Source organism: Gorilla gorilla, chromosome 17 (assembly GCF_029281585.2).
Source record: "Gorilla gorilla gorilla isolate KB3781 chromosome 17, NHGRI_mGorGor1-v2.1_pri, whole genome shotgun sequence".
Lineage (NCBI taxonomy): Eukaryota > Metazoa > Chordata > Mammalia > Primates > Hominidae > Gorilla > Gorilla gorilla.
This window is the reverse complement of record NC_073241.2, coordinates 12,048,130-12,073,057: the sequence shown is the minus strand read 5'-3', so window position 1 is coordinate 12,073,057 and position 24,928 is coordinate 12,048,130.

The window sequence follows — 24,928 nt, the reverse complement described above, 5'->3', positions numbered from 1 at the left end:
GAATGGAATGGAGTGGAATCAACCCGAGTAGAACGGAATGGAATGGAATGGAATGGAATGGAATGGAATGGAATTTAATGGAATGGAATGGAATCGAAAGGAATAGAATGGAATGGAATGGAATGGAATGGAATGGAATGGAATGGAATGGAATCAACCCGAGTAGAATGGAATGGAATGGAATGGAATGGAATGGAATGGAATCGAATGGAATCGAATGGAATTGAATGGAATGGAATGGAATGGAATGGAATGGAATGGAATCGAACGGAATCGAATGGAATGGAATGGATTATAATGGAATGGAATGGAATGGAATGGAATGGAATGGAATGGAATGGAATGGAGTCAACCCGAGTAGAATGGAATGGATTGGAATGGAATGGAATGGAAAGTAATGGAATGGAATGGAATGGAATGGAATGGAATGGAATGGAATGGAATGGAATGGAATCAACCCGAGTAGAACTAAATGGAATGGAAAGGAATGGAATGGAATGGAATAGAATGGAACGGAATGGAATTCAATGGAGTAGAATGGAATGGAATAGAATGGAATGGAATGGAATGGAATGGAATGGAATGGAATGGAATGGAATGGAATGGAATGGAATAGAATGGAATCAACCCGACTAGAACGGAATGGAATGGAATGGAATGGAATGGAATGGAATGGAATGGAATGGAATGGAATGGAATGGAATCGAATGGAGTGGAATGGAATGGAATGGAATGGAATGGAATGGAATGGAACGGAATGGAATCCACCCGAGTAGAATGGAATGGATTGGAATGGAATGGAAAGAATGGAGTGGAATCGAGTGGAATCGAATGGAATGGAATGGAATGGAATGGAATGGAATGGAATGGAATGGAATGGAATCAACCCGAGTAGAATGGAATGGATTGGAATGGAATGGAATGGAATGGAATCGAATGGAATCGAATGGAATGGAATGGAATGGAATCGAATGAAATGGAATGGAATGGAATCAACCCGAGTAGAACGGAATGGAATGGAATGGATTGGAATGGGATGGAATGGAATGGAATGGAATGGAATCAACCCGAGTAGAATGGAATGGATTGGAATGGAATGGAATGGAATGGAATGGAATTGAATGGAATCAAATGGAATGGAGTGGAATGGAATGGAATGGAATGGAATGGAATGGAATGGAATGGAATGGAATGGAATGGAATCAACCCGAGTAGAACGGAATGGAATGGAATGGAATGGAATGGAATGGAATGGAATGGAATGGAATGGAATGGAATGGAATTCAATGGAATAGAATGGAATGGAATCGAATGGAATCGAATGGAGACGAATGGAATGGAATGGAATGGAATGGAATGGAATGGAATGGAATGGAATGGAATGGAATGGAATGGAGTGGAATCAACCCGAGTAGAACGGAATGGAATGGAATGGAATGGAATGGAATGGAATGGAATGGAATGGAATGGAATTCAATGGAATTCAATGGAATAGAATGGAATGGAATGGAATGGAATCGAATGGAGACGAATGGAATGGAATGGAATGGAATGGAATGGAATCAACCAGAGTAGAATGGAATGTATTGGAATGGAATGGAATGGAATGTAATGGAATGGAATGGAATCAATCAGAGTAGAACGGAATGGAATGGAATGGAATGGAATGGAATGGAATGGAATGGAATGGAATGGAATTCAATGGAATAGAATGGAATGGAAGGGAATGGAATGGAATGGAATGGAATCGAATGGAATCAAATGGAATCGAACGGAATGGAATGGAATAGAATGGAATCAACCCGAGTAGAACGGAATGGAATGGAATGGAATGGAATGGAATGGAATGGAATGGAATGGAATGGAATGGAATGGAATGGAATCGAATGGAATGGAATGGAATGGAATGGAATCGAATGGAATGGAATGGAATGGAATGCAATGGAATTCAATGGAATTCAATGGAATAGAATGGAATGGAATGGAATGGAATCGAATGCAGACGAATGGAATGGAATGGAATGGAATGGAATGGAATCAACCAGAGTAGAATGGAATGTATTGGAATGGAATGGAATGGAATGGAATGGAATGGAATGGAATGGAATGGAATGGAATGGAATCAATCAGAGTAGAACGGAATGGAATGGAATGGAATGGAATGGAATGGAATGGAATGGAATTCAATGGAATAGAATGGAATGGAAGGGAATGGAATGGAATGGAATGGAATCGAATGGAATCAAATGGAATCGAACGGAATGGAAAGGAATAGAATGGAATCAACCCGAGTAGAACGGAATGGAATGGAATGGAATGGAATGGAATGGAATGGAATGGAATGGAATGGAATGGAATCGAATGGAATGGAATGGAATGGAATGGAATGGAATGGAATGGAATGGAATGGAATGGAATGGAATGGAATGGAATAGAATTGAATCAACCCGAGTAGAATGGAATGGATTGGAATGGAATGGAATGGAATGGAATGGAATGGAATGGAATGGAATGGAATGGAATGGAGTCAATCCGAGTAGAATGGAATGGAATGGAGTTCAATCTAACCGAAAGGAATTGAATCAACCCATGTGGAATGGAACGGGATGGGACGGGACAGGACGGGATGGGACGGATCGGGATGGGACGGAATGGAACGGAACGGAATGGCATGGAATCAACCCGAGTAGAATGGAATGGAATGGAATGGAATGGAAGGGAAAGGAATAGAATAGAATAGAATGGAATTGAACCAACCCGCGTGGAACGGAATGGAAACTAAAGGAAACGAGCGGAAAGGAATGGAAAGGAATCAACCTGAGTAAAACGGCACGGGACGGGACGGGACGGGACGGGACGGGACGGAACCAAACTCAATGGAATCAACCCGAGTAGAACGGAATGGAGTAAATGGAATGGAATGGAATGGAATGGAATGGAATCGAATGGAATGGAATGGAATCGAATGGAATGGAATGGAATGGAATGGAATGGAATGGAATGGAATGGAATGGAATGGAATCGAACGGAATCGAATGGAATAGAATGGAATAGAATGGAATGGAATGGAATGGAATGGAATGGAATGGAATGGAATGGAATGGAATGGAGTCAACCCGAGTAGAATGGAATGGATTGGAATGGAATGGAATGGAAAGTAATGGAATGGAATGGAATGGAATGGAATGGAATGGAATGGAATGGAATGGAATCAACCCGAGTAGAACTAAATGGAATGGAAAGGAATGGAATGGAATGGAATAGAATGGAACGGAATGGAATTCAATGGAGTAGAATGGAATGGAATAGAATGGAATGGAATGGAATGGAATGGAATGGAATGGAATGGAATGGAATGGAATGGAATGGAATGGAATGGAATAGAATGGAATCAACCCGACTAGAACGGAATGGAATGGAATGGAATGGAATGGAATGGAATGGAATGGAATGGAATGGAATCGAATGGAGTGGAATGGAATGGAATGGAATGGAATGGAATGGAATGGAACGGAATGGAATCCACCCGAGTAGAATGGAATGGATTGGAATGGAATGGAAAGAATGGAGTGGAATCGAGTGGAATCGAATGGAATGGAATGGAATGGAATGGAATGGAATGGAATGGAATGGAATCAACCCGAGTAGAATGGAATGGATTGGAATGGAATGGAATGGAATGGAATCGAATGGAATCGAATGGAATGGAATGGAATGGAATGGAATGAAATGGAATGGAATGGAATCAACCCGAGTAGAACGGAATGGAATGGAATGGATTGGAATGGGATGGAATGGAATGGAATGGAATGGAATCAACCCGAGTAGAATGGAATGGATTGGAATGGAATGGAATGGAATGGAATGGAATTGAATGGAATCAAATGGAATGGAGTGGAATGGAATGGAATGGAATGGAATGGAATGGAATGGAATGGAATGGAATGGAATGGAATGGAATCAACCCGAGTAGAACGGAATGGAATGGAATGGAATGGAATGGAATGGAATGGAATGGAATGGAATGGAATGGAATGGAATTCAATGGAATAGAATGGAATGGAATCGAATGGAATCGAATGGAGACGAATGGAATGGAATGGAATGGAATGGAATGGAATGGAATGGAATGGAATGGAATGGAATGGAGTGGAATCAACCCGAGTAGAACGGAATGGAATGGAATGGAATGGAATGGAATGGAATGGAATGGAATGGAATGGAATTCAATGGAATTCAATGGAATAGAATGGAATGGAATGGAATGGAATCGAATGGAGACGAATGGAATGGAATGGAATGGAATGGAATGGAATCAACCAGAGTAGAATGGAATGTATTGGAATGGAATGGAATGGAATGTAATGGAATGGAATGGAATCAATCAGAGTAGAACGGAATGGAATGGAATGGAATGGAATGGAATGGAATGGAATGGAATGGAATGGAATGGAATTCAATGGAATAGAATGGAATGGAAGGGAATGGAATGGAATGGAATGGAATCGAATGGAATCAAATGGAATCGAACGGAATGGAATGGAATAGAATGGAATCAACCCGAGTAGAACGGAATGGAATGGAATGGAATGGAATGGAATGGAATGGAATGGAATGGAATGGAATGGAATGGAATGGAATCGAATGGAATGGAATGGAATGGAATGGAATCGAATGGAATGGAATGGAATGGAATGCAATGGAATTCAATGGAATTCAATGGAATAGAATGGAATGGAATGGAATGGAATCGAATGCAGACGAATGGAATGGAATGGAATGGAATGGAATGGAATCAACCAGAGTAGAATGGAATGTATTGGAATGGAATGGAATGGAATGGAATGGAATGGAATGGAATGGAATGGAATGGAATGGAATCAATCAGAGTAGAACGGAATGGAATGGAATGGAATGGAATGGAATGGAATGGAATGGAATGGAATGGAATTCAATGGAATAGAATGGAATGGAAGGGAATGGAATGGAATGGAATGGAATCGAATGGAATCAAATGGAATCGAACGGAATGGAAAGGAATAGAATGGAATCAACCCGAGTAGAACGGAATGGAATGGAATGGAATGGAATGGAATGGAATGGAATGGAATGGAATGGAATCGAATGGAATGGAATGGAATGGAATGGAATGGAATGGAATGGAATGGAATGGAATGGAATGGAATGGAATGGAATAGAATTGAATCAACCCGAGTAGAATGGAATGGATTGGAATGGAATGGAATGGAATGGAATGGAATGGAATGGAATGGAATGGAATGGAATGGAGTCAATCCGAGTAGAATGGAATGGAATGGAGTTCAATCTAACCGAAAGGAATTGAATCAACCCATGTGGAATGGAACGGGATGGGACGGGACAGGACGGGATGGGACGGATCGGGATGGGACGGAATGGAACGGAACGGAATGGCATGGAATCAACCCGAGTAGAATGGAATGGAATGGAATGGAATGGAAGGGAAAGGAATAGAATAGAATAGAATGGAATTGAACCAACCCGCGTGGAACGGAATGGAAACTAAAGGAAACGAGCGGAAAGGAATGGAAAGGAATCAACCTGAGTAAAACGGCACGGGACGGGACGGGACGGGACGGGACGGGACGGAACCAAACTCAATGGAATCAACCCGAGTAGAACGGAATGGAGTAAATGGAATGGAATGGAATGGAATGGAATGGAATCGAATGGAATGGAATGGAATCGAATGGAATGGAATGGAATGGAATGGAATGGAATCGAACGGAATCGAATGGAATGGAATGGAATAGAATGGAATGGAATGGAATGGAATAGAATGGAATGGAATGGAATGGAATGGAATGGAATGGAATGGAATGGAATGGAATGGAGTCAACCCGAGTAGAATGGAATGGATTGGAATGGAATGGAATGGAAAGTAATGGAATGGAATGGAATGGAATGGAATGGAATGGAATGGAATGGAATGGAATGGAATGGAATGGAATGGAATGGAATCAACCCGAGTAGAACAAAATGGAATGGAAAGGAATGGAATGGAATGGAATTGAATGGAATGGAATGGAATTCAATGGAGTAGAATGGAATGGAATAGAATGGAATGGAATGGAATGGAATGGAATGGAATGGAATGGAATGGAATGGAATGGAATAGAATGGAATCAACCCGACTAGAACGGAATGGAATGGAATGGAATGGAATGGAATGGAATGGAATGGAATCGAATGGAATGGAATGGAATGGAATGGAATGGAATGGAATGGAATGGAATGGAATCCACCCGAGTAGAATGGAATGGATTGGAATGGAATGGAAAGGAATGGAATGGAATCGAGTGGAATGGAATGGAATCGAGTGGAATGGAATGGAATGGAATGGAATGGAATGGAATGGAATGGAATGGAATGGAATCAACCCGAGTAGAATGGAATGGATTGGAATGGAATGGAATGGAATGGAAACGAATGGAATCGAAAGAAATGGAATGGAATGGAATGGAATGAAATGGAATGGAATCAACCCGAGTAGAACGGAATGGAATGGAATGGAATGGGATGGAATGGAATCGAATGATATCGAATGGAATCGAATGGAATGGAATGGAATAGAATGGAATCAACCCGAGTGGAACGGAATGGAATGGAATGGAATGGAATGGAATGGAATGGAATGGAATCTAATGGAATCGAATGGAATGCTATGGAATGGAATGGAATGGAAAGGAATGGAATGGAATGGAATGGAATGGAATGGAATGGAATGGAATGGAATGGAATGGAATCAACCCGAGTAGAATGGAATGGATTGGAATGGAATGGAATGGAATGGAATGGAATCGAATGGAATCGAATGGAATGGAGTGGAATGGAATGGAATGGAATGGAATGGAATGGAATGGAATGGAATGGAATCAACCCGAGTAGAACGGAATGGAATGGAATGGAATGGAAAGGAATGGAATGGAATGGAATGGAATGGAGTGGAATGGAATGGAATTCCATGGAATGGAATGGAATGGAATCGAATGGAATCGAATGGAGACGAATGGAATGGAATGGAATGGAATGGAGTGGAATCAACCAGAGTAGAATGGAATGTATTGGAATGGAATGGAATGCAATGGAATGGAATGGAATGGAATGGAATGGAATGGAATGGAATCGAATGGAATGGAATGGAATGGAATTTAATGGAATCAATCAGAGTAGAACGGAATGGAATGGAATGGAATTTAATGGAATCAATCAGAGTAGAACGGAATGGAATGGAATGGAATGGAATGGAATTCAATGGAATAGAATGGAATGGAAGGGAATGGAATGGAATGGAATGGAATCGAATGGAATCAAATGGAATCGAACGGAATGGAATGGAATAGAATGGCATCAACCCGAGTAGAACGGAATGGAATGGAATGGAATGGAATGGAATGGAATCGAATGGAATGGAATGGAATGGAATGGAATGGAATGGAATGGAATGGAATGGAATGGAATGGAATGGAATGGAATGGAATGGAATGAAATGGAATGGAATGGAATGAAATGGAATGGAATGGAATGGAATGGAATGGAATGGAATGGAATCAACCCTAGTAGCATGGAATGGATTGGAATGGAAAGGAATGGAATGGAATGGAATGGAATGGAATGGAATGGAATGGAATGGAATGGAATGGAATCAATCCGAGTAGAATGGAATGGAATGGAATTCAATGTAACCGAAAGGAATTGAATCAACCCATGTGGAACGGAACGGGATGGGACGGGACGGGACGTGATGGGACGGTTCGGGATGGGACGGAATGGAACGGAACGGAATGGCATGGAATCAACCCGAGTAGAATGGAATGGAATGGAATGGAATGGAATGGAATGGAATGGAAAGGAATAGAATAGAATAGAATGGAATTGAACCAACCCGCGTGGAACGGAATGGAACGCAACGAAAACGAGCGGAACGGAATGGAAAGGAATCAACCTGAGTAAAACGGCACGGGACGGGACGGGACGGGACGGGACGGGACGGAACGGAACGGAACCAAACTCAATGGAATCAACCCGAGTAGAACGGAATGGAGTAAATGGAAAGGAATGGAATGGAATGGAATGGAATGGAATGGAATGGAATGGAATGGAATGGAATGGAATGGAATGGAATGGAAATCAAACCGAGTAGAACGGAATGGAATGGAATGGAATGGAATGCAATGGAATGGAATGGAATGGAATTGAATGGAATGGAATGGAATGAGCCCGAGTGGAATGGAACGGAATGGAACGGAATGGAATGGAATGGAATGGAATGGAATGGAATGGAATGGAATGGAATGATCAACCCGAGTGGAATGGAATGGAATGGAATGGAATGGAATGGAGTGGAATCAACCCGAGTAGAACGGAATGGAATGGAATGGAATGGAATGGAATGGAATGGAATGGAATGGAATGGAATTCAATGGAATAGAATGGAATGGAATGTAATGGAATAAAATGAAATGGAATGGAATTGAAACGAATGGAATAGAATGGAATGGAATGGAATAGATTGGAATGGAATGGAATGGAATGGAATGGAATGGAATGGAATGGAATGGAATGGAATCGAATGGAATGGAATGGAATGGAATGGAATCGAATGGAATGGAATGGAATGGAATGGAATGGAATTCAATGGAATTCAATGGAATAGAATGGAATGGAATGGAATGGAATCGAATGCAGATGAATGGAATGGAATGGAATGGAATGGAATGGAATCAACCAGAGTAGAATGGAATGTATTGGAATGGAATGGAATGGAATGGAATGGAATGGAATGGAATGGAATGGAATGGAATGGAATGGAATGGAATGGAATCAATCAGAGTAGAACGGAATGGAATGGAATGGAATGGAATGGAATGGAATGGAATGGAATTCAATGGAATAGAATGGAATGGAAGGGAATGGAATGGAATGGAATGGAATCGAATGGAATCAAATGGAATCGAACGGAATGGAAAGGAATAGAATGGAATCAACCCGAGTAGAACGGAATGGAATGGAATGGAATGGAATGGAATGGAATGGAATGGAATGGAATGGAATGGAATCGAATGGAATGGAATGGAATGGAATGGAATGGAATGGAATGGAATGGAATGAAATGGAATGGAATGGAATGGAATGGAATGGAATGGAATGGAATGGAATGGAATAGAATGGAATCAACCCGAGTAGAATGGAATGGATTGGAATGGAATGGAATGGAATGGAATGGAATGGAATGGAATGGAATGGAATGGAATGGAGTCAATCCGAGTAGAATGGAATGGAATGGAGTTCAATCTAACCGAAAGGAATTGAATCAACCCATGTGGAATGGAACGGGATGGGACGGGACAGGACGGGATGGGACGGATCGGGATGGGACGGAATGGAACGGAACGGAATGGCATGGAATCAACCCGAGTAGAATGGAATGGAATGGAATGGAAGGGAAGGGAAAGGAATAGAATAGAATAGAATGGAATTGAACCAACCCGCGTGGAACGGAATGGAAACTAAAGGAAACGAGCGGAACGGAATGGAAAGGAATCAACCTGAGTAAAACGGCACGGGACGGGACGGGACGGGACGGGACGGGACGGAACCAAACTCAATGGAATCAACCCGAGTAGAACGGAATGGAGTAAATGGAATGGAATGGAATGGAATGGAATGGAATGGAATGGAATGGAATGGAATGGAATCGAATGGAATGGAATGGAATGGAATGGAATGGAATGGAATGGAATGGAATGGAATGGAATGGAATGGAATCGAACGGAATCGAATGGAATAGAATGGAATATAATGGAATGGAATGGAATGGAATGGAATGGAATGGAATGGAATGGAATGGAGTCAACCCGAGTAGAATGGAATGGATTGGAATGGAATGGAATGGAACGTAACGGAATGGAATGGAATTGAATGGAATGGAATGGAATGGAATGGAATGGAATGGAATGGAATGGAATGGAATGGAATGGAATGGAATCAACCCGAGTAGAACTAAATGGAATGGAAAGGGATGGAATGGAATGGAATTGAATGGAACGGATTGGAATTCAATGGAGTTGAATGGAATGGAATAGAATGGAATGGAATGGAATGGAATGGAATGGAATGGAATAGAATGGAATCAACCCGACTAGAACGGAATGGAATGGAATGGAATGGAATGGAATGGAATGGAATGGAATGGAATGGAATGGAATGGTATGGAATGGAATGGAATGGAATGGAGTGGAATCAACCCGAGTAGAACGGAATGGAATGCAATGGAATGGAATGGAATGGAATGGAATTTAACGGAATGGAATGGAATCGAAAGGGATAGAATGGAATGGAATGGAATGGAATGGAATGGAATGGAATGGAATGGAATGGAATGGAATCAACCCGAGTAGAATGGAATGGATTGGAATGGAATGGAATGGAATGGAATCGAATGGAATCGAATGGAATTGAATGGAATGGAATGGAATGGAATGGAATGGAATCGAACGGAATCGAATGGAATGGAACGGATTATAATGGAATGGAATGGAATGGAACGGAATGGAATGGAGTCAACCCGAGTAGAATGGAATGGATTGGAATGGAATGGAATGGAAAGTAATGGAATGGAATGGAATGGAATGGAATGGAATGGAATGGAATGGAATGGAATGGAATGGAATGGAATGGAATCAACCCGAGTAGAACTAAATGGAATGGAAAGGAATGGAATGGAATGGAATAGAATGGAATGGAATGGAATTCAATGGAGTAGAATGGAATGGAATAGAATGGAATGGAATGGAATGGAATGGAATGGAATGGAATGGAATGGAATGGAATGGAATGGAATAGAATGGAATCAACCAGACTAGAACGGAATGGGTTGGAATGGAATGGAATGGAATGGAATGGAATGGAATGGAGTGGAATCAACCCGAGTAGAACGGAATGGAATGGAATGGAATGGAATGGAATGGAATGGAATGGAATGGAATCAACCCGAGTAGAATGGAATGGATTGGAATGGAATGGAATGGAATGGAATGGAATGGAATGGAATCGAATGGAATGGAATGGAATCGAATGGAATGGAATGGAATGGAATGGAATCGAATGGAATGGAATGGAATCGAACGGAATCGAATGGAATGGAATGGAATATAATGGAATGTAATGTAATGGAATGGAATGGAATGGAGTCAACCCGAGTAGAATGGAATGGATTGGAATGGAATGGAATGGAAAGTAATGGAATGGAATGGATTGGAATGGAACGGAAAGGAATGGAATGGAATGGAATGGAATCAACCCGAGTAGAACTAAATGGAATGGAAAGGAATGGAATGGAATGGAATAGAATGGAATGGAATGGAATTCAATGGAGTAGAATGGAATGGAATAAAATGGAATGGAATGGAATGGAATGGAATGGAATGGAATGGAATGGAATGGAATAGAATGGAATCAACCCGATTAGAACGGAATGGAATGGAATGGAATGGAATGGAATGGAATGGAATGGAATGGAACCGAATGGAATGTAATGGAATGGAATGGAATGGAATGGAAAGGAATGGAATGGAATGGAATCCACCCGAGTAGAATGCAATGGATTGGAATGGAATGGAATGGAAAGGAATGGAATCGAGTGGAATGGAATGGAATGGAATGGAATGGAATGGAATGGAATGGAATGGAATGGAATCAACCCGAGTAGAATGGAATGGAATGGAATGGAATGGAATGGAATGGAATGGAATGGAATCGAATGGAATGGAATGGAATGGAATGGAATGGAATGGAATGGAATGGAATGGAATGGAATGAAATGGAATGGAATGGAATCAACCCGAGTAGAACGGAATGGAATGGAATGGAATAGAATGGAATGGAATGGAATGGAATGGAATAGAATGGAATGGAATGGAATGGAATGGAATGGAATGGAATGGAATGGAATCGAATGATATCGAGTGGAATCGAATGGAATGGACTGGAATAGAATGGAATCAACCCGAGTGGAAAGGAATGGAATGGAATGGAATAGAATGGAATGGAATGGAATGGAATGGAATGGAATGGAATGGAAAGGAATGGAATCGAATGGAATCGAATGGAATGCAATGGAATGGAATGGAATGGAATGGAATGGAATGGAATGGAATGGAATGGAATGGAATCAACCCGAATAGAACGGAAGGGAATGGATTGGAATGGAATGGAATGGAATGGAATGGAATGGAATGGAATGGAGTGGAATAGAATGGAATGGAATGGAATGGAATGGAATGGAATGGAATGGAATGGAATGGAATGGAATGGAATGGAATCGAATGGAATCGAATGGAATCGAATGGAATCGAATGGAATGGAATGGAATAGAATGGAATCAACCCGAGTAGAACGGAATGGAATGGAATGGAATGGAATGGAATGGAATGGAATGGAATGGAATGGAATGGAATGGAATGGAATGGAATGGAATCAACACGAGTAGAATAGAATGGATTGGAATGGAATGGAATGGAATGGAATGGAATGGAATGGAATGGAATGGAATAGATTGGAATGGAATGGAATGGAATGGAAAGAATGGAATGGAATGGAATGGAATGGAATGGAATCGAATGGAATGGAATGGAATGGAATGGAATGGAATGGAATGGAATGGAATGGAATGGAATGGAATGGAATGGAATCAACCCGAGTAGAATGGAATGGATTGGAATGGAATGGAATGGAATTGAATGGAATTGAATGGAATCGAATGGAATCGAATTGAATAGAATGGAATAGATTGGAATGGAATGGAATGGAATGGAATGGAATGGAATGGAATGGAATGGAATGGAATGGAATGGAATGGAATCAACCCGAGTAGAACGGAATGGAATGGAATGGAATGGAATGGAATGGAATGGAGTGGAATGGAATGGAATGGAATGGAATTCAATGGAATAGAATGGAATGGAATGGAATGGAATGGAACGGAATGGAATGGAATGGAATCGAATGGAATCGAATGGAGTCGAATGCAATGGAATGGAATGGAATCAACCCGAGTAGAATGGAATGGATTGGAATGGAATGGAATGGAAGGGAATGGAATGGAATGGAATGGAATGGAATGGAATGGAATGGAAAGGAATGGAAGGGAATCAACCCGAGTAGAACGGAATGGAATGGAATGGAATGCAATGGAATGGAATGGAATGGAATGGAATGGAATCGAACGGAATCGAATGGAATAGAATGGAATATAATGGAATGGAAAGGAATGGAATGGAATGGAGTCAACCCGAGTAGAATGGAATGGATTGGAATGGAATGGAATGGAATGGAATGTAATGGAATGGAATCAACCCGAGTAGAACTAACTGGAATGGAAAGGGATGGAATGGAATGGAATTGAATGGAATGGAATGGAATTCAATGGAGTAGAATGGAATGGAATAGAATGGAATGGAATGGAATGGAATGGAATGGAATGGAATGGAATGGAATGGAATAGAATGGAATCAACCCGACTAGAACGGAATGGAATGGAATGGAATGGAATGGAATGGAATGGAATGGAATGGAATCGAATCGAATGGAATGGTATGGAATGGAATGGAATGGAATGGAGTGGAATCAACCCGAGTAGAACGGAATGGAATGCAATGGAATGGAATGGAATGGAATGGAATGGAATGGAATGCAATGGAATGGAATGGAATGGAATGGAATGGCATGGAATGGAATGGAATGGAATGGAATCGAATGGAGTGGAATGGAATGGAATGGAATGGAATGGAATGGAATGGAATGGAATGGAACGGAATGGAATCCACCCGAGTAGAATGGAATGCATTGGAATGGAATGGAAAGAATGGAATGGAATCGAGTGGAATCGAATGGAATGGAATGGAATGGAATGGAATGGAATGGAATGGAATGGAATGGAATCAACCCGAGTAGAATGGAATGGATTGGAATGGAATGGAATGGAATGGAATCGAATGGAATCGAATGGAATGGAATGGAATGGAATGGAATGAAATGGAATGGAATGGAATCAACCCGAGGAGAACGGAATGGAATGGAATGGATTGGAATGGGATGGAATGGAATGGAATGGAATGGAATCAACCCGAGTAGAATGGAATGGATTGGAATGGAATGGAATGGAATGGAATGGAATGGAATCGAACGGAATCGAATGGAATGGAATGGAATATAATGTAATGTAATGTAATGGAATGGAATGGAATGGAGTCAACCCGAGTAGAATGGAATGGATTGGAATGGAATGGAATGGTAAGTAATGGAATGGAATGGATTGGAATGGAATGGAAAGGAATGGAATGGAATGGAATGGAATCAACCCGAGTAGAACTAAATGGAATGGAAAGGAATGGAATGGAATGGAATAGAATGGAATGTAATGGAATTCAATGGAGTAGAATTGAATGGAATAGAATGGAATGGAATGGAATGGAATGGAATGGAATGGAATGGAATGGAATGGAATGGAATAGAATGGAATCAACCCGATTAGAACGGAATGGAATGGAATGGAATGGAATGGAATGGAGTGGAATGGAATGCAACCGAATGGAATGTAATGGAATGGAATGGAATGGAATGGAAAGGAATGGAATGGAATGGAATCCACCCGAGTAGAATGCAATGGATTGGAATGGAATGGAATGGAAAGGAATGGAATCGAGTGGAATGGAATGGAATGGAATGGAATGGAATGGAATGGAATGGAATGGAATGGAATGGAATGGAATGGAATGGAATGGAATGGAATCGAATGATATCGAATGGAATCGAATGGAAAGGAATGGAATAGAATGGAATCAACCCGAGTGGAACGGAATGGAATGGAATGGAATAGAATGGAATGGAATGGAATGGAATGGAATAGAATGGAATGGAATGGAATGGAATGGAATGGAATGGAATGGAATGGAATGGAATGGAATGGAATCGAATGGAATCGAATGGAATGCAATGGAATGGAATGGAATGGAATGGAATGGAATGGAATGGAATCAACCCGAATAGAACGGAAGGGAATGGATTGGAATGGAATGGAATGGAATTGAATGGAATGGAATGGAATGGAATGGAATGGAATGGAATGGAATCGAATGGAATCGAATGGAATCGAATGCAATCGAATGGAATGGAATGGAATAGAATGGAATCAACCCGAGTAGAACGGAATGGAATGGAATGGAATGGAATGGAATGGAATGGAATGGAATGGAATGGAATGGAATGGAATGGAATGGAATGGAATGGAATCAACACGAGTAGAATGGAATGGATTGGAATGGAATGGAATGGAATGGAATGGAATGGAATGGAATCGAATGGAATAGATTGGAATGGAATGGAATCGAATGGAAAGAATGGAATGGAATGGAATAGAATGGAATGGAATGGAATCGTATGGAATCGAATGGAATGGAATGGAATGGAATGGAATGGAATGGAATGGAATGGAATGGAATGGAATGGAATGGAATGGAATCAACCCGAGTAGAATGGAATGGATTGGAATGGAATGGAATGGAATTGAATGGAATTGAATGGAATCGAATGGAATCGAATTGAATAGAATGGAATAGATTGGAATGGAATGGAATGGAATGGAATGGAATGGAATGGAATGGAATGGAATGGAATGGAATGGAATCAACCCGAGTAGAACGGAATGGAATGGAATGGAATGGAATGGAATGGAATGGAATGGAATGGAGTGGAATGGAATGGAATGGAATGGAATTCAATGGAATAGAATGGAATGGAATGGAATGGAATGGAATGGAACGGAATGGAATGGAATGGAATCGAATGGAATCGAATGGAGTCGAATGCAATGGAATGGAATGGAATCAACCCGAGTAGAATGGAATGGATTGGAATGGAATGGAATGGAAGGGAATGGAATGGAATGGAATGGAATGGAATGGAATGGAATGGAATGGAAAGGAATGGAAGGGAATCAACCCGAGTAGAACGGAATGGAATGGAATGGAATGCAATGGAATGGAATGGAATGGAATGGAATGGAATCGAACGGAATCGAATGGAATAGAATGGAATATAATGGAATGGAAAGGAATGGAATGGAATGGAGTCAACCCGAGTAGAATGGAATGGATTGGAATGGAATGGAATGGAAAGTAACGGAATGGAATGGAGTTGAATGGAATGGAATGGAATGGAATGGAATGGAATGGAATGGAATCAACCCGAGTAGAACTAAATGGAATGGAAAGGGATGGAATGGAATGGAATTGAATGGAATGGAATGGAATTCAATGGAGTAGAATGGAATGGAATAGAATGGAATGGAATGGAATGGAATGGAATGGAATGGAATGGAATGGAATGGAATGGAATGGAATAGAATGGAATCAACCCGACTAGAACGGAATGGAATGGAATGGAATGGAATGGAATGGAATGGAATGGAATGGAATGGAATGGAATCGAATGGAATTGTATGGAATGGAATGGAATGGAATGGAGTGGAATCAACCCGAGTAGAACGGAATGGAATGCAATGGAATGGAATGGAATGGAATGGAATGGAATGGAATGGAATGGAATGGAATGGAATGGAATTTAATGGAATGGAATGGAATCGAAAGGGATAGAATGGAATGGAATGGAATGGAATGGAATGGAATGGAATGGAATGGAATAGAATGGAATCAACCCGAGTAGAACGGAATGGAATGGAATGGAATGGAATGGAATGGAATGGAATGGAATGGAATGGAATGGAATCAACACGAGTAGAATAGAATGGATTGGAATGGAATGGAATGGAATGGAATGGAATGGAATGGAATCGAATGGAATAGATTGGAATGGAATGGAATGGAATGGAAAGAATGGAATGGAATGGAATGGAATGGAATGGAATCGAATGGAATGGAATGGAATGGAATGGAATGGAATGGAATGGAATGGAATGGAATGGAATGGAATGGAATGGAATGGAATCAACCCGAGTAGAATGGAATGGATTGGAATGGAATGGAATGGAATTGAATGGAATTGAATGGAATCGAATGGAATCGAATTGAATAGAATGGAATAGATTGGAATGGAATGGAATGGAATGGAATCGAACGGAATCGAATGGAATAGAATGGAATATAATGGAATGGAAAGGAATGGAATGGAATGGAGTCAACCCGAGTAGAATGGAATGGATTGGAATGGAATGGAATGGAAAGTAACGGAATGGAATGGAATTGAATGGAATGGAATGGAATGGAATGGAATGTAATGGAATGGAATCAACCCGAGTAGAACTAAATGGAATGGAAAGGGATGGAATGGAATGGAATTGAATGGAATGGAATGGAATTCAATGGAGTAGAATGGAATGGAATAGAATGGAATGGAATGGAATGGAATGGAATGGAATGGAATGGAATGGAATGGAATGGAATGGAATGGAATAGAATGGAATCAACCCGACTAGAACGGAATGGAATGGAATGGAATGGAATGGAATGGAATGGAATGGAATGGAATCGAATCGAATGGAATGGTATGGAATGGAATGGAATGGAATGGAGTGGAATCAACCCGAGTAGAACGGAATGGGATGCAATGGAATGGAATGGAATGGAATGGAATGGAATGCAATGGAATGGAATGGAATGGAATGGAATGGCATGGAATGGAATGGAATGGAATGGAATCGAATGGAGTGGAATGGAATGGAATGGAATGGAATGGAATGGAATGGAATGGAATGGAACGGAATGGAATCCACCCGAGTAGAATGGAATGGATTGGAATGGAATGGAAAGAATGGAATGGAATCGAGTGGAATCGAATGGAATGGAATGGAATGGAATGGAATGGAATGGAATGGAATGGAATGGAATGGAATCAACCCGAGTAGAATGGAATGGATTGGAATGGAATGGAATGGAATGGAATCGAATGGAATGGAATGGAATGGAATGGAATGGAATGGAATGAAATGGAATGGAATGGAATCAACCCGAGTAGAACGGAATGGAATGGAATGGATTGGAATGGGATGGAATGGAATGGAATGGAATGGAATCAACCCGAGTAGAATGGAATGGATTGGAATGGAATGGAATGGAATGGAATGGAATGGAATCGAACGGAATCGAATGGAATGGAATGGAATATAATGGAATGTAATGTAATGGAATGGAATGGAATGGAGTCAACCCGAGTAGAATGGAATGGATTGGAATGGAATGGAATGGTAAGTAATGGAATGGAATGGATTGGAATGGAATGGAAAGGAATGGAATGGAATGGAATGGAATCAACCCGAGTAGAACTAAATGGAATGGAAAGGAATGGAATGGAATGGAATAGAATGGAATGTAATGGAATTCAATGGAGTAGAATTGAATGGAATAGAATGGAATGGAATGGAATGGAATGGAATGGAATGGAATGGAATGGAATGGAATGGAATGGAATAGAATGGAATCAACCCGATTAGAACGGAATGGAATGGAATGGAATGGAATGGAATGGAATGGAATGGAATGCAACCGAATGGAATGTAATGGAAGGGAATGGAATGGAATGGAAAGGAATGGAATGGAATGGAATCCACCCGAGTAGAATGCAATGGATTGGAATGGAATGGAATGGAAAGGAATGGAATCGAGTGGAATGGAATGGAATGGAATGGAATGGAATGGAATGGAATGGAATGGAATGGAATCAACCCGAGTAGAATGGAATGGATTGGAATGGAATGGAATGGAATGGAATGGAATGGAATCGAATGGAATGGAATGGAATGGAATGGAATGAAATGGAATGGAATGGAATCAACCCGAGTAGAACGGAATGGAATGGAATGGAATAGAATGGAATGGAATGGAATGGAATGGAATGGAATAGAATGGAATGGAATGGAATGGAATGGAATGGAATGGAATGGAATGGAATGGAATGGAATGGAATCGAATGATATCGAATGGAATCGAATGGAAAGGAATGGAATAGAATGGAATCAACCCGAGTGGAACGGAATGGAATGGAATGGAATAGAATGGAATGGAATGGAATGGAATGGAATGGAATGGAATGGAATGGAATGGAATGGAATGGAATGGAATGGAATGGAATGGAATGGAATGGAATCGAATGGAATCGAATGCAATGGAATGGAATGGAATGGAATGGAATGGAATGGAATGGAATGGAATGGAATGGAATGGAATGGAATCAACCCGAATAGAACGGAAGGGAATGGATTGGAATGGAATGGAATGGAATGGAATGGAATGGAATGGAATGGAATGGAATGGAATGGAATCGAATGGAATCGAATGGAATCGAATGCAATCGAATGGAATGGAATGGAATAGAATGGAATCAACCCGAGTAGAACGGAATGGAATGGAATGGAATGGAATGGAATGGAATGGAATGGAATGGAATGGAATGGAATGGAATGGAATGGAATGGAATCAACACGAGTAGAATGGAATGGATTGGAATGGAATGGAATGGAATGGAATGGAATGGAATGGAATCGAATGGAATAGATTGGAATGGAATGGAATCGAATGGAAAGAATGGAATGGAATGGAATGGAATGGAATGGAATGGAATGGAATGGAATCGAATGGAATCGAATGGAATGGAATGGAATGGAATGGAATGGAATGGAATGGAATGGAATGGAATGGAATCAACCCGAGTAGAATGGAATGGATTGGAATGGAATGGAATGGAATTGAATGGAATTGAATGGAATTGAATGGAATCGAATTGAATAGAATGGAATAGATTGGAATGGAATGGAATGGAATGGAATGGAATGGAATGGAATGGAATGGAATGGAATGGAATGGAATGGAATGGAATGGAATCAACCCGAGTAGAACGGAATGGAATGGAATGGAATGGAATGGAATGGAATGGAATGGAATGGAGTGGAATGGAATGGAAGGGAATGGAATTCAATGGAATAGAATGGAATGGAATGGAATGGAATGGAACGGAATGGAATGGAATGGAATCGAATGGAATCGAATGGAGTCGAATGCAATGGAATGGAATGGAATCAACCCGAGTAGAATGGAATGGATTGGAATGGAATGTAATGGAAGGGAATGGAATGGAATGGAATGGAATGGAATGGAATGGAATGGAATCGAATGGAATGGAATGGAATGGAATGGAATGGAATGGAATGGAATGGAATGGAATGGAATGGAATGGAATGGAATCAACCCGAGTAGAATGGAATGGATTGGAATGGAATGGAATGGAATTGAATGGAATTGAATGGAATCGAATGGAATCGAATTGAATAGAATGGAATAGATTGGAATGGAATGGAATGGAATGGAATCGAACGGAATCGAATGGAATAGAATGGAATATAATGGAATGGAAAGGAATGGAATGGAATGGAGTCAACCCGAGTAGAATGGAATGGATTGGAATGGAATGGAATGGAAAGTAACGGAATGGAATGGAATTGAATGGAATGGAATGGAATGGAATGGAATGTAATGGAATGGAATCAACCCGAGTAGAACTAAATGGAATGGAAAGGGATGGAATGGAATGGAATTGAATGGAATGGAATGGAATTCAATGGAGTAGAATGGAATGGAATAGAATGGAATGGAATGGAATGGAATGGAATGGAATGGAATGGAATGGAATGGAATGGAATGGAATGGAATGGAATGGAATAGAATGGAATCAACCCGACTAGAACGGAATGGAATGGAATGGAATGGAATGGAATGGAATGGAATGGAATGGAATCGAATCGAATGGAATGGTATGGAATGGAATGGAATGGAATGGAGTGGAATCAACCCGAGTAGAACGGAATGGGATGCAATGGAATGGAATGGAATGGAATGGAATGGAATGCAATGGAATGGAATGGAATGGAATGGAATGGCATGGAATGGAATGGAATGGAATGGAATCGAATGGAGTGGAATGGAATGGAATGGAATGGAATGGAATGGAATGGAATGGAATGGAACGGAATGGAATCCACCCGAGTAGAATGGAATGGATTGGAATGGAATGGAAAGAATGGAATGGAATCGAGTGGAATCGAATGGAATGGAATGGAATGGAATGGAATGGAATGGAATGGAATGGAATGGAATGGAATCAACCCGAGTAGAATGGAATGGATTGGAATGGAATGGAATGGAATGGAATCGAATGGAATGGAATGGAATGGAATGGAATGGAATGGAATGAAATGGAATGGAATGGAATCAACCCGAGTAGAACGGAATGGAATGGAATGGATTGGAATGGGATGGAATGGAATGGAATGGAATGGAATCAACCCGAGTAGAATGGAATGGATTGGAATGGAATGGAATGGAATGGAATGGAATGGAATCGAACGGAATCGAATGGAATGGAATGGAATATAATGGAATGTAATGTAATGGAATGGAATGGAATGGAGTCAACCCGAGTAGAATGGAATGGATTGGAATGGAATGGAATGGTAAGTAATGGAATGGAATGGATTGGAATGGAATGGAAAGGAATGGAATGGAATGGAATGGAATCAACCCGAGTAGAACTAAATGGAATGGAAAGGAATGGAATGGAATGGAATAGAATGGAATGTAATGGAATTCAATGGAGTAGAATTGAATGGAATAGAATGGAATGGAATGGAATGGAATGGAATGGAATGGAATGGAATGGAATGGAATGGAATGGAATGGAATGGAATGGAATAGAATGGAATCAACCCGATTAGAACGGAATGGAATGGAATGGAATGGAATGGAATGGAATGGAATGGAATGCAACCGAATGGAATGTAATGGAAGGGAATGGAATGGAATGGAAAGGAATGGAATGGAATGGAATCCACCCGAGTAGAATGCAATGGATTGGAATGGAATGGAATGGAAAGGAATGGAATCGAGTGGAATGGAATGGAATGGAATGGAATGGAATGGAATGGAATGGAATGGAATGGAATGGAATCAACCCGAGTAGAATGGAATGGATTGGAATGGAATGGAATGGAATGGAATGGAATGGAATCGAATGGAATGGAATGGAATGGAATGGAATGAAATGGAATGGAATGGAATCAACCCGAGTAGAACGGAATGGAATGGAATGGAATAGAATGGAATGGAATGGAATGGAATGGAATGGAATAGAATGGAATGGAATGGAATGGAATGGAATGGAATGGAATGGAATGGAATGTAATGGAATGGAATGGAATCGAATGATATCGAATGGAATCGAATGGAAAGGAATGGAATAGAATGGAATCAACCCGAGTGGAACGGAATGGAATGGAATGGAATAGAATGGAATGGAATGGAATGGAATGGAATAGAATGGAATGGAATGGAATGGAATGGAATGGAATGGAATGGAATGGAATGGAATGGAATGGAATGGAATGGAATGGAATGGAATCGAATGGAATCGAATGCAATGGAATGGAATGGAATGGAATGGAATGGAATGGAATGGAATGGAATGGAATGGAATGGAATGGAATCAACCCGAATAGAACGGAAGGGAATGGATTGGAATGGAATGGAATGGAATGGAATGGAATGGAATAGAATGGAATGGAATGGAATGGAATCGAATGGAATCGAATGGAATCGAATGCAATCGAATGGAATGGAATGGAATAGAATGGAATCAACCCGAGTAGAACGGAATGGAATGGAATGGAATGGAATGGAATGGAATGGAATGGAATGGAATGGAATGGAATGGAATGGAATGGAATCAACACGAGTAGAATGGAATGGATTGGAATGGAATGGAATGGAATGGAATGGAATGGAATGGAATCGAATGGAATAGATTGGAATGGAATGGAATCGAATGGAAAGAATGGAATGGAATGGAATGGAATGGAATGGAATGGAATGGAATGGAATCGAATGGAATCGAATGGAATGGAATGGAATGGAATGGAATGGAATGGAATGGAATGGAATGGAATGGAATCAACCCGAGTAGAATGGAATGGATTGGAATGGAATGGAATGGAATTGAATGGAATTGAATGGAATTGAATGGAATCGAATTGAATAGAATGGAATAGATTGGAATGGAATGGAATGGAATGGAATGGAATGGAATGGAATGGAATGGAATGGAATGGAATGGAATGGAATGGAATGGAATCAACCCGAGTAGAACGGAATGGAATGGAATGGAATGGAATGGAATGGAATGGAATGGAATGGAGTGGAATGGAATGGAAGGGAATGGAATTCAATGGAATAGAATGGAATGGAATGGAATGGAATGGAACGGAATGGAATGGAATGGAATCGAATGGAATCGAATGGAGTCGAATGCAATGGAATGGAATGGAATCAACCCGAGTAGAATGGAATGGATTGGAATGGAATGGAATGGAAGGGAATGGAATGGAATGGAATGGAATGGAATGGAATGGAATGGAAAGGAATGGAAGGGAATCAACCCGAGTAGAACGGAATGGAATGGAATGGAATGCAATGGAATGGAATGGAATGGAATGGAATGGAATCGAACGGAATCGAATGGAATAGAATGGAATATAATGGAATGGAAAGGAATGGAATGGAATGGAGTCAACCCGAGTAGAATGGAATGGATTGGAATGGAATGGAATGGAAAGTAACGGAATGGAATGGAATTGAATGGAATGGAATGGAATGGAATGGAATGTAATGGAATGGAATCAACCCGAGTAGAACTAAATGGAATGGAAAGGGATGGAATGGAATGGAATTGAATGGAATGGAATGGAATTCAATGGAGTAGAATGGAATGGAATAGAATGGAATGGAATGGAATGGAATGGAATGGAATGGAATGGAATGGAATGGAATGGAATGGAATAGAATGGAATCAACCCGACTAGAACGGAATGGAATGGAATGGAATGGAATGGAATGGAATGGAATGGAATGGAATGGAATCGAATGGAATTGTATGGAATGGAATGGAATGGAATGGAGTGGAATCAACCCGAGTAGAACGGAATGGAATGCAATGGAATGGAATGGAATGGAATGGAATGGAATGGAATGGAATGGAATGGAATGGAATTTAATGGAATGGAATGGAATCGAAAGGGATAGAATGGAATGGAATGGAATGGAACGGAATGGAATGGAATGGAATGGAATGGAATGAAATGGAATGGAATCAACCCGAGTAGAATGGAATGGATTGGAATGGAATGGAATGGAATGGAATCGAATGGAATCGAATGGAATTGAATGGAATGGAATGGAATGGAATGGAATGGAATCGAACGGAATCGAATGGTATGGAATGGATTATAATGGAATGGAATGGAATGGAATGGAATGGAATGGAACGGAATGGAATGGAGTCAACCCGAGTAGAATGGAATGGATTGGAATGGAATGGAATGGAAAGTAATGGAATGGAATGGAATGGAATGGAATGGAATGGAATGGAATGGAATGGAATGGAATCAACCCGAGTAGAACTAAATGGAATGGAAAGGAATGGAATGGAAAGGAATAGAATGGAATGGAATGGAATTCAATGGAGTAGAACGGAATGGAATAGAATGGAATGGAATGGAATGGAATGGAATGGAATGGAATGGAATGGAATGGAATGGAATAGAATGGAATCAACCCGACTAGAACGGAATGGAATGGAATGGAATGGAATGGAATGGCATGGAATGGAATGGAATGGAATGGAATCCACCCGAGTAGAATGGAATGGATTGGAATGGAATGGAAAGAATGGAATGGAATCGAGTGGAATGGAATGGAATGGAATGGAATGGAATGGAATGGAATGGAATGGAATGGAATGGAATCAACCCGAGTAGAATGGAATGGATTGGAAT